At 44.6% G+C, this 10,000-nt stretch overlaps 1 pseudogene; it reads right to left on the bottom strand.

Moving 5' to 3' along the window:
* Window positions 1-1,279: 1,279 nt before the first annotated feature.
* Window positions 1,280-1,431, bottom strand: LOC142358328 (5.8S ribosomal RNA; annotated as a pseudogene).
* Window positions 1,432-10,000: the final 8,569 nt, after the last annotated feature.

Here is a 10,000-nt window from a genome sequence, read left to right as displayed (position 1 = left end):
AGAATTTTTGCTCATTCTTATCCCAAATTTTGACCTGGCTACTAGTTACACTCCTTGTACTTATTGCAAAATGACCACAAATTTCAACAGCTTTCACATGTTGCTGTTTCGGCTTTCGCTTACTACAGTCAACATAATACTCGTTGCAAAATAAGTGCTCGGCATCTGCAATTTTCCAAAGACGAAGTTTCGCCAGTTCAATTTTCGCTCGCCAATTATGGCTACTAATTCACACGGTACTGAGCTCAACAACATTAAATTTGTTCAGCAAGACTTTCACATGTTGATGTTTTGGCTTTCGCCTACTAGAAGCAACATAATACTCGTCTTGTTAGCTCATTCAATGAGAATAGCTTTTCCCGTTGAGAATTTTTGCCTTCAATTGGCGTTGTAGTGAGTTTGGCTACTCAGATCACCAAATACTTGTGACAATTCGAACCAGAAATGTTTTCAATTTTCACATGCTGATGTTTCGGATTCAACCTACTAGAAGCAGCATAATACTTGTATTCAACAATTTCTGTATCAAATCCCAGTTTTCTCTGGTGCATCTTTGCCAAACTATTCCAAACTGCCTGAGTCTGAATACCAATTACAGGTACTAGTAAATGCACGTTACTAAGGACTATATAGTTCTAGGTTACTGTACACAACGACGTTCACATGTTGATGTTTCAGCTGCCGCTTACTAGAAACAACATAATACTTATCGTGCATACCTTTCCATAACTTGTCCTTTTCAGATGCATTAGTTTCCCTTTGTCTTGGCTTCTACAGTCAGACTGGCTACTAGTAACAGCACAGTACTAATCACATATCGTTCTACAGTTTGCAGACAACTTTCACATGTTGATGTTTCAGCTTTCGCCTACTAGAAACAACATAATACTCGCTGTATACATTTGTAGTTCTCTATGTAACTTTCATGTGAAGAAGTTTCGCCAGTCTTTTTGACTGTCTCAAATCTGAGTCATGCTTAGGCTACTAGTTGCTTCATAGTACTTATCGCCTCGAGATCATTGAACAAAACTTGATTTTCACATGTTGCTGTTTCAGCTTCCGCTTACTAGAAACAACATAATACTAGTCTCATTAAGTTCCGTCTCTTTGCAATTTTCTTATGAAGAAAATTCGCCATCACAATGACTCCAGCAGTTCTTGATCAAGGAATGCAATCATTGATCAGAATGCTATTATTTGAATCGGTTCTGCTTTAAGTGTTCCAATTTTATTGGAAGCACCAACAATAGAACATCAATGTGTTCAATCGAGAGTTATATAACCCTGAATCGGACGCAGTCAACAGCCGAAGCCGAGACCGCCTTTTGCGTTAGAGAGGTCGGTAAACAAATCTTGCGATTCATACCGAATTAACACATATAGCTGTGCTCCTCTTCGTAAAGCGAGCCAAGTGATCCCCTGTTGAAGGATGTATTTGGACCAATCTAGTAGCATTTGGTTTCCAACAAGCTCTCCCAAGTTAGCTTACTTATTGGGCTTTTCAACCAATTCGGTTGGCTACAAGCATCATCAAAGTACTAGCCACAGTTTGATCGCAAAATTCTACGACTTTCACATGTTGATGTTTCGGCTTGCGCTTAGCCTACTAGAAGCAACATAATACTAGTCATATCATAGAGCGTGATCAGCTTGTGACGTTCTCATGATGAAGTTTCACCAATAGTGTTTCATTCGAATTGGTTCTGCTTTAAGCTCTCCAATTGTTTTGGATGAACCAGTTTTGCCCTTCGAAGCCACTTTTGTGAGCTTTTGTGGGTCTTTACCAAGAGGATATACCTCAAGGCCTCTTTCAATTCCTTTAAGTTCTTTCAACTCCTTTACAGTTTCTAGGTTCACATAGCTGCAAACCTTATTTCTAGTTTTAAGTCTGGCCAACTTGGGGAGAGTTGGTGCAGACCGTGACCAATTCTAGTAGGATGCCACAACAAGAATGTGATCAACTTAGCTTGTCGATGAACCTGCCCCACATTCAAACAACTCTATCGCCTTTTCCTCGTATAGTTATATGCGAGGGCCTCTCATAGAGAGCGCTGTTAGCAACCTTTTCCACATAGACGATAAAGTTGTGAGTGTTTTGCACATGGCTGTTGTCATCACCACGTGACGAGTCAACTCAGCTTGACTCTCTACACTCCGACAAGCTTTGCACATACGCCTTTAGTTCAGTATGTGTCTTTAATCTGACTCCGGTGCCTCAAGCCGGAAAAATTGTCAGATTATGATCATTATCGGTTAGTCATCCCGATGCAAGATCGTATCGTACTGTCTTTGTCTACCTCCAGATTCCGAAGAACAGGAGGAGACTCTCCCAGACCTACATATCTGGGAGAATGTTCAGAGGGCGAGAAGCTGTGGATTACTCTCCCCTAAGAACTGACTAAACTTTACCCTCGTCCAAGGTAAGTTTATTTTAGCTAGCCTTCTATGTAAAGGATCTGAGGCTAAGCTGTGTTTTTTCGAGCCTTTGGCTCGGAGCAAGTTCAGTGGGCGCCCCGAGTAGCTCAACTCTTTCCCACTGAACAGCGCAACGCTCTGTCACTCGCTGGGATTTTTGCGTGTCGGTTCTAACCACGCGACTTGTGGACCTTTTTAGGCCTTTCTCATTCACAAGTCTATAGCTGGGCTTCTATAACCCAGCTTCTGAGATCTAGATAGCTGCAGTTCTGCTAGGCTGCTTTTGCTAACTAGTCTCCCTTTAAGCAGTCCCTTGCCATGACTGCTGAACTATGTATCCACACAAGTAGTTTTTGAGCTCGATACATAATTCGAGATTGGTTGCCAAGCAATCTCTAGCGACAGAGCGTCATGCGCACTACAGACATGGCCTCTACCAGCAGCCATGCCCGAAGGAATCAATCACTGATCCTTCCGCAGGTTCCCCTACGGAAACCTTGTTACGACTTTTACTTCCTCTAGACAATTAAGCTCGATCCGCTTCATCCCGTTGCCGGAGACCGAAGTCCCAACAGTAGGAATTTGCAATTCTTGCTTAACTATCCAATCAGTAGTAGCGACGGGCGGTGTGTACAAAGGGCAGGGACGTAATCCCTATGAGTTGTTGACTCATAAGTACCAGGAATTCCTGGTTCACGTCTGCAAGTTACAACAGACGATCCCCTTGAAGCGCTGTACTTTTCTCTGATTGCCCAGTCCATTTCGGACCAAGGGCTGAGTACTCAATCTAAAAGTACACAGTGTAGCGCGCGTGCAGTCCAGAACATCTAAGGGCATCACAGACCTGTTATAGCCTCACTTCATCTGCGGTATTTAATTCCGCATAGTTCCTCTAAGAAGTGTTTGAATTCACATATAGTGAATTTCATTATTTAGATGGAGAAGATCTCGTTCGTTATCGGAATTAACCAGACAGATCACTCCACTAACTAAGAACGGCCATGCACCACCGCCCATATAATCATGAAAGATATTCAATCTGTCAATCCTTAAGATGTCTGGACCGGGTGAGTTTTCCCGTGTTGAGTCAAATTAAGCCGCAGGCTCCACTCCTGGTGGTGCCCTTCCGTCAATTCCTTTAAGTTTCGATTTTGCAACCATACTTCCCCCGGAACCAATAAACTTTGGTTTCCCGGTTAATCTCTTGCCAAGTCAAGATCGACTTTGACAAATTGTAGGTTGGTATAGTTTATGGTCAGAATTACGAGGGTATCTAATCCTCTTCAATACTCTGACTTTCGTTCTTGATTAATGAAAACATTCTTGGCAAATGCTTTCGCAGTAGTTTGTCTTGCCACGATCCAAGAATTTCACCTCTAACGTAGCAATACAAATGCCCCCGTCTGTTCCTTTCAATCATTACCGCACTCAGCCAACCGGCATCAATCGAGTAGCGGGTCATTCTCCATTATTCCATGCTTTATTATTCGATCCCAAAGGATGCTTTGAACACTCTAATTTTCTCAGGGTGAAAACACCGTTTCCACAGTTCGTCACATTTAAGTGCAAACTATTTCTTCGATGCGAAGGATGAGCGGAACGAGTCAACAGATTTAACTGAAGACCATGTTGCCGTTCTACTCAAACAGATCCAACTATGAGCTTTTTAAACGCAGCAACTATTGCATACGCTTGTAGAGGCTGGTATTACCGCGGCTGCTGGCACCAGACTTGCCCTCTACTCGTTCATCAATGGAGCTTTTAAGTCCATTCCATTCTGATTACAAACCATAAAGGTTCATATCATTATTTCTAGTCACTACCTCCTCGTGCGGAGAGTGGGTAATTTGCGTGCCTGCTGCCTTCCTTGGATGTGGTAGCCGTTTCTAAGGCTCCCTCTCCGGAATCGAACCCTGATTCCCCGTTACCCGTCACAACCATGGTAGTCCGTTACACTACCATCATAGGTTGATAGGTCAGAAATTCGGAAGTTCCGTCCCCAAGCCGAAGCTATCTGGGATCTTTCAGTTACTAGGACTCATCACGGGATGTGTCTGTACTTAGCAAATCACCCGGTGTAGTCTTGTAAAAGTCTCCGACAGTGTCGGACAATCAGCATGCATTAGCTGCAGGGTTACCGCAGTTATTCATTTAGCTTGCAAATCAACTAATAGATAGTAACTGATTTAATGAGCCATTCGCGGTTCCACTTTTTCAAGCTTCGCTTGCACATGCATGGCTTAGTCTTTCAGACAAGCATATGGCAACTGACAGGATCAATCAGTTTAATTGTACTTTGAACAATCTTTCGATTTGTTCGAATTTAGAAAGACATAGCCTTGCGGCCTCGTCAATCTTGCTTTGAGCTTTTTAAATCACGAAGAGTTTCAATGCATGCTTTGGCATGGCTACTAGTTACTACACAGTACTCTACACACTTAGAGTTACCCACGATTACACATTTCACATGCTGATGTTTCGACTCGCGCGTACTAGAAACAGCATAATACTATGTGTACTGGTAGATAGCGCTCTGTGAGCATTTCCCATGAGCAGGTTTTGCCCTCCAAATCTCTGTTCTACTGTTACCAATACCGGCTAACAACTGTATCATACTAGGGAGAATTGACTCATGATTTAAAAACCAGATGTTCACATGTCGATGTTTCGGCTCTCGCCTACTAGAAACAACATAATACTAGTCTGTTAAAAATCTCAATCACGCCGCCTCTTCAGATACAGAAGTTTTACCTTTTATTGGTTAGAGAACAGCTTTCCAGCTGTCGACATGGTTACTAGTAACAACACCGTACTCAACACAAAAACTTTTCAACTTCACAACTTTCACATGCTGATGTTTCTGCTTTCGCATACTAGAAACAGCATAATACTTATTGTTTTGTCAAGTAATTTGTGTGTCTTTCCCATGTGAAGTTTCACCGGTCAACAATGTTTCCCTGACCAATTACGGCTACTAGTAGCTGTATAATACTAGGGAAAATGATTGAGGATTTAATATCAGATTTTCACATGTTGATGTTTCGGCTTTCGCCTACTAGAAACAACATAATACTAGTCTGCTAAGAAATCTCGCTCAAATTGCCTTTTCACATACAGAAGTTTCACCTTCTATTGGTTAGAGAACAGTTCTCAGCTGTCGACATGGTTACTAGTAACAACATCGTACTCAACACAAAAATTCTTCAACTTCACAACTTTCACATGCTGATGTTTCTGCTTTCGCGTACTAGAAACAGCATAATACTTATTGCTTTGTCAAGAAGTGTGTGTGTCTTTCCCATGCGAAAGTTTCACCGGTCAGCAATAATTGCCGTGTCCAATTAAGGTTACTCATAGCTGTATAATACTAGGGAAAATGATTGAGGATTTAATATCAGATTTTCACATGTTGATGTTTCGGCTTTCGCCTACTAGAAACAACATAATACTAGTCTGCTAATAAATCTCGCTCAAATTGCCTTTTCACATACAGAAGTTTCACCTCTTCTTGGTCACTGTACAGATGATGCTGTCTGTTCTTTATTTGGTTCTGCTTATTATAAGGAGGGGCATCACTCCTTCCTCCTTGGTTTGCATGCATTAAGCCTGCTTTGTGAAAAGCGTATCTTTCTAGCTTTTCTTCGCCTTACTCGAGTAGGACGATACAATCCAGACATTAGTCAGTCTTGGTGTAAAGTCACTGAGTATTATTCGGTTCTGCTTTATTCAGCAATATGCTGTATAATTGTTGTAATTTGCGAACATATTTGTTCTCAGTTCCGAACTACTAGCGACGACAGATTACCAGCGGTCATGAGCCATCAAGGTAGTTCTTTGGTGCATCAAGTAGAGAGGTGCCATCAAACAACACTTCCCTAATAATGCTACACACATAGAATTTGCTACAGTGCAGCTTTTTACTTTGCAAAATTTGCGCACAAATTTTGCATAGAATAAATGTTTTATCAAGATTTTTAGATCCCCTCCCTTGAGAGAACGTTACTCCTTTAAGTGAACACCCCGCGGCGTCCTGTTGTTATTGCTTATAACCATTTCGCAAGCCGGAGGCATAATGCACTACGCAAGCCGCTACTTTGGCACAGAGGCACCTAGTTTTACACCCGGGACTTCAGGTGGCCCAGTTTTACACCCAGTACAGCGGTGCCAGTTGGTAACCCGGTGGATCCTCGGAGACCAGACATGATCATAGATCAAACCCGATGTATGCTACTCCTGAACGTATAGTATCTCCACTGTGCAATGAAATTATCGTTCGTTTCGGGCCTTCCTATACGTTCAGCAGACAATCGCTAGGAATTCACCTCGTGACCCGTGGTGACCACACTGGATTTCAAGTTTATTGATTTGGACAGACCTGTCATTTATTTTGCTTTTCAGCTTCAGTTCTGCTCGATCTAGCTTGCCTAAGGCTTGATCTCGCTTTGCTCACCCCTGTAGGAGCCTCTACTAGTACCACTCGGAGTAATGGGGAATCCACCAGACCTAATCGATGAATGCCATCAAACAACAAACATCATACCCGGCTTCATCAGGCATATTTTATTACTTCCGAGAGGTACTTTAGTATCAGATCTTTCTCCATGCCTCTTATGAGGACCCGTCAGACCTTTCGGTTTATCGTTTAGCTTCAGTCCTGCTCGATCTAGCTTTCCCAAGGCTCGATCTAGCTCTATTCGCCCCACTAGAGGGCTCTCTAAGACCCCTCGGTCTTAGTGTTAGCTCCGGTACTGCTCGGTCGTGCTTGCTGAAGGCCCGACCCAGCTTTAGTTAGATTCTCGTACTTTCTCTTGGCCTCTCTAGGAGGACCAGACAGACCTCTCGGTCTATCGTTTAGCTTCAGTCCTGCTCGATCTAGCTTGCCCAAGGCTTGATCAAGCTCTATTCGCCCCGCTAGAGGGCTCTCTAAGACCCCTCGGTCTTAGTGTTATCTTCTGTAATGCCTAACCAAGCTTACTACAGGCCTTGGTCAGGTCTTTATCGGTCACCGATTAGTAACAGACCAATCATAGGGCCTTCCACCCTATCCGGGTTGAGGTCTTTAGTCCAGCCATATTTTGACAAGACACCTCTCCCTAATAATGCCCCACACATAGAATTACTGTCCATGCAGTATTTAACTTGTGTTTTTTTCTAAAATTTGATTTTCACTTTTTGGAGGTTCATTTGCTCCTCTGACACTCTTTCAGCTTCAATCTTACTCGATCTAGCTTTCCCAAGGCTCGATCTAGCTCTATTCGCCCCACTAGAGGGCTCTCTAAGACACTTCGGTCTTAGTGTTAGCTCCGGTCTTGCTCAATCGTGCTTGCTGAAGGCGCGATCAAGCTTTAGTTAGCTTCTCGTACTTCCTCTTGGCCTCTCTAGGAGGACCAGACAGACCTCTCGGTCTATCGTTTAGCTTCAGTCCTGCTCGATCTAGCTTTCCCAAGGCTCGATCTAGCTCTATTCGCCCTGCTAGAGGGCTCTCTAAGACCCCTCGGTCTTAGTGTTAGCTCCGGTACAGCTCGGTCGTGCTTGCTGAAGGCCCGATCAAGCTTTAGTTAGATTCTCGTACTTTCTCTTGGCCTCTATAGGAGGACCAGACAGACCTCTCGGTCTATCGTTTAGCTTCAGTCCTGCTTGATCTAGCTTTCCCAAGGCTCGATCTAGCTCTATTCGCCCTGCTAGAGGGCTCTCTAAGACCCCTCGGTCTTAGTGTTAGCTCCGGTACAGCTCGGTCGTGCTTGCTGAAGGCCCGATCAAGCTTTAGTTAGCTTCTCGTACTTTCTCTTGGCCTCTCTAGGAGGACCAGACAGACCTCTCGGTCTATCGTTTAGCTTCAGTCCTGCTCGATCTAGCTTTCCCAAGGCTCGATCTAGATCTATTCGCCCTGCTAGAGGGCTCTCTAAGACCCCTCGGTCTTAGTGTTAGCTCCGGTACAGCTCGGTCGTGCTTGCTGAAGGCCTGATCAAGCTTTAGTTAGCTTCTCGTACTTTCTCTTGGCCTCTCTAGGAGGACCAGACAGACCTTTCGGTCTCTTGCTTAGCTTCAGTCCTGCTCGATCTAGCTTTCCCAAGGCTCGATCTAGCTCTATTCGCCCCGCTAGAGGGCTCTCTAAGACCCCTCGGTCTTAGTGTTAACTCCTGTAATGCCTAACCAAGCTTACTACAGGCCTTGGTCAGGTCTTTATCGGTCACCGATTAGTAACAGACCGATCATGGGGCCTTCCACCCTATCCGGGTTGAGGTCTTTAGTCCAGCCATATTTTGACAAGACACCTCCCCCTAATAATGCCCCACACATAGAAATACTGTCCATGCAGTATTTAACTTGTGTTTTTTCTAAAATTTGATTTTCACTTTTTGGAGGTTCATTTGCTCCTCTGACACTCTTTCAGCTTCAATCTTACTCGATCTAGCTTTCCCAAGGCTCGATCTAGCTCTATTCGCCCCACCAGAGGGCTCTCTAAGACACTTCGGTCTTAGTGTTAGCTCCGGTCTTGCTCAATCGTGCTTGCTGAAGGCGCGATCAAGCTTTAGTTAGCTTCTCGTACTTTCTCTTGGCCTCTCTAGGAGGACCAGACAGACCTCTCGGTCTATCGTTTAGCTTCAGTCCTGCTCGATCTAGCTTTCCCAAGGCTCGATCTAGCTCTATTCGCCCCGCTAGAGGGCTCTCTAAGACCCCTCGGTCTTAGTGTTAGCTCCGGTACAGCTCGGTCGTGCTTGCTGAAGGCCCGATCAAGCTTTAGTTGGCTTCTCGTACTTTCTCTTGGCCTCTCTAGGAGGACCAGACAGACCTCTCGGTCTCTTGCTTAGCTTCAGTCCTGCTCGATCTAGCTTGCCCAAGGCTTGATCAAGCTCTATTCGCCCCGCTAGAGGGCTCTCTAAGACCCCTCGGTCTTAGTGTTAGCTCCGGTACAGCTCGGTCGTGCTTGCTGAAGGCCCGATCAAGCTTTAGTTAGCTTCTCGTTTTTTCTCTTGGCCTCTCTAGGAGGACCAGACAGACCTCTCGGTCTATCGTTTAGCTTCAGTCCTGCTCGATCTAGCTTTCCCAAGGCTCGATCTAGCTCTATTCGCCCCGCTAGAGGGCTCTCTAAGACCCCTCGGTCTTAGTGTTAGCTCCGGTACAGCTCGGTCGTGCTTGCTGAAGGCCCGATCAAGCTTTAGTTGGCTTCTCGTACTTTCTCTTGGCCTCTCTAGGAGGACCAGACAGACCTCTCGGTCTATCCTTTAGCTTCAGTCCTGCTCGATCTAGCTTTCCCAAGGCTCGATCTAGCTCTATTCGCCCCGCTAGAGGGCTCTCTAAGACCCCTCGGTCTTAGTGTTATCTCCTGTAATGCCTAACCAAGCTTACTACAGGCCTTGGTCAGGTCTTTATCGGTCACCGATTAGTAACAGACCGATCATAGGGCCTTCCACCCTATCTGGGTTGAGGTCTTTAGTCCAGCCATATTTTGACAAGACACCTCCCCCTAATAATGCCCCACACATAGAATTACTGTTTATGCAGCTTTTCACTTGTGAAATTTTTAATTTTCGCAATTATTATAGAATAAGTGTTTGCGCAGCTTTTCATAGGTCGAGCTCTA

This window comes from Convolutriloba macropyga, unplaced genomic scaffold (genome assembly GCF_964194025.1).
Source record: "Convolutriloba macropyga unplaced genomic scaffold, txConMacr16.3 SCAFFOLD_5811, whole genome shotgun sequence".
NCBI lineage: Eukaryota > Metazoa > Xenacoelomorpha > Acoela > Convolutidae > Convolutriloba > Convolutriloba macropyga.
The sequence above is the reverse complement of the archived record's forward strand: the minus strand, read 5'-3'. Positions and strand labels throughout refer to the sequence as shown.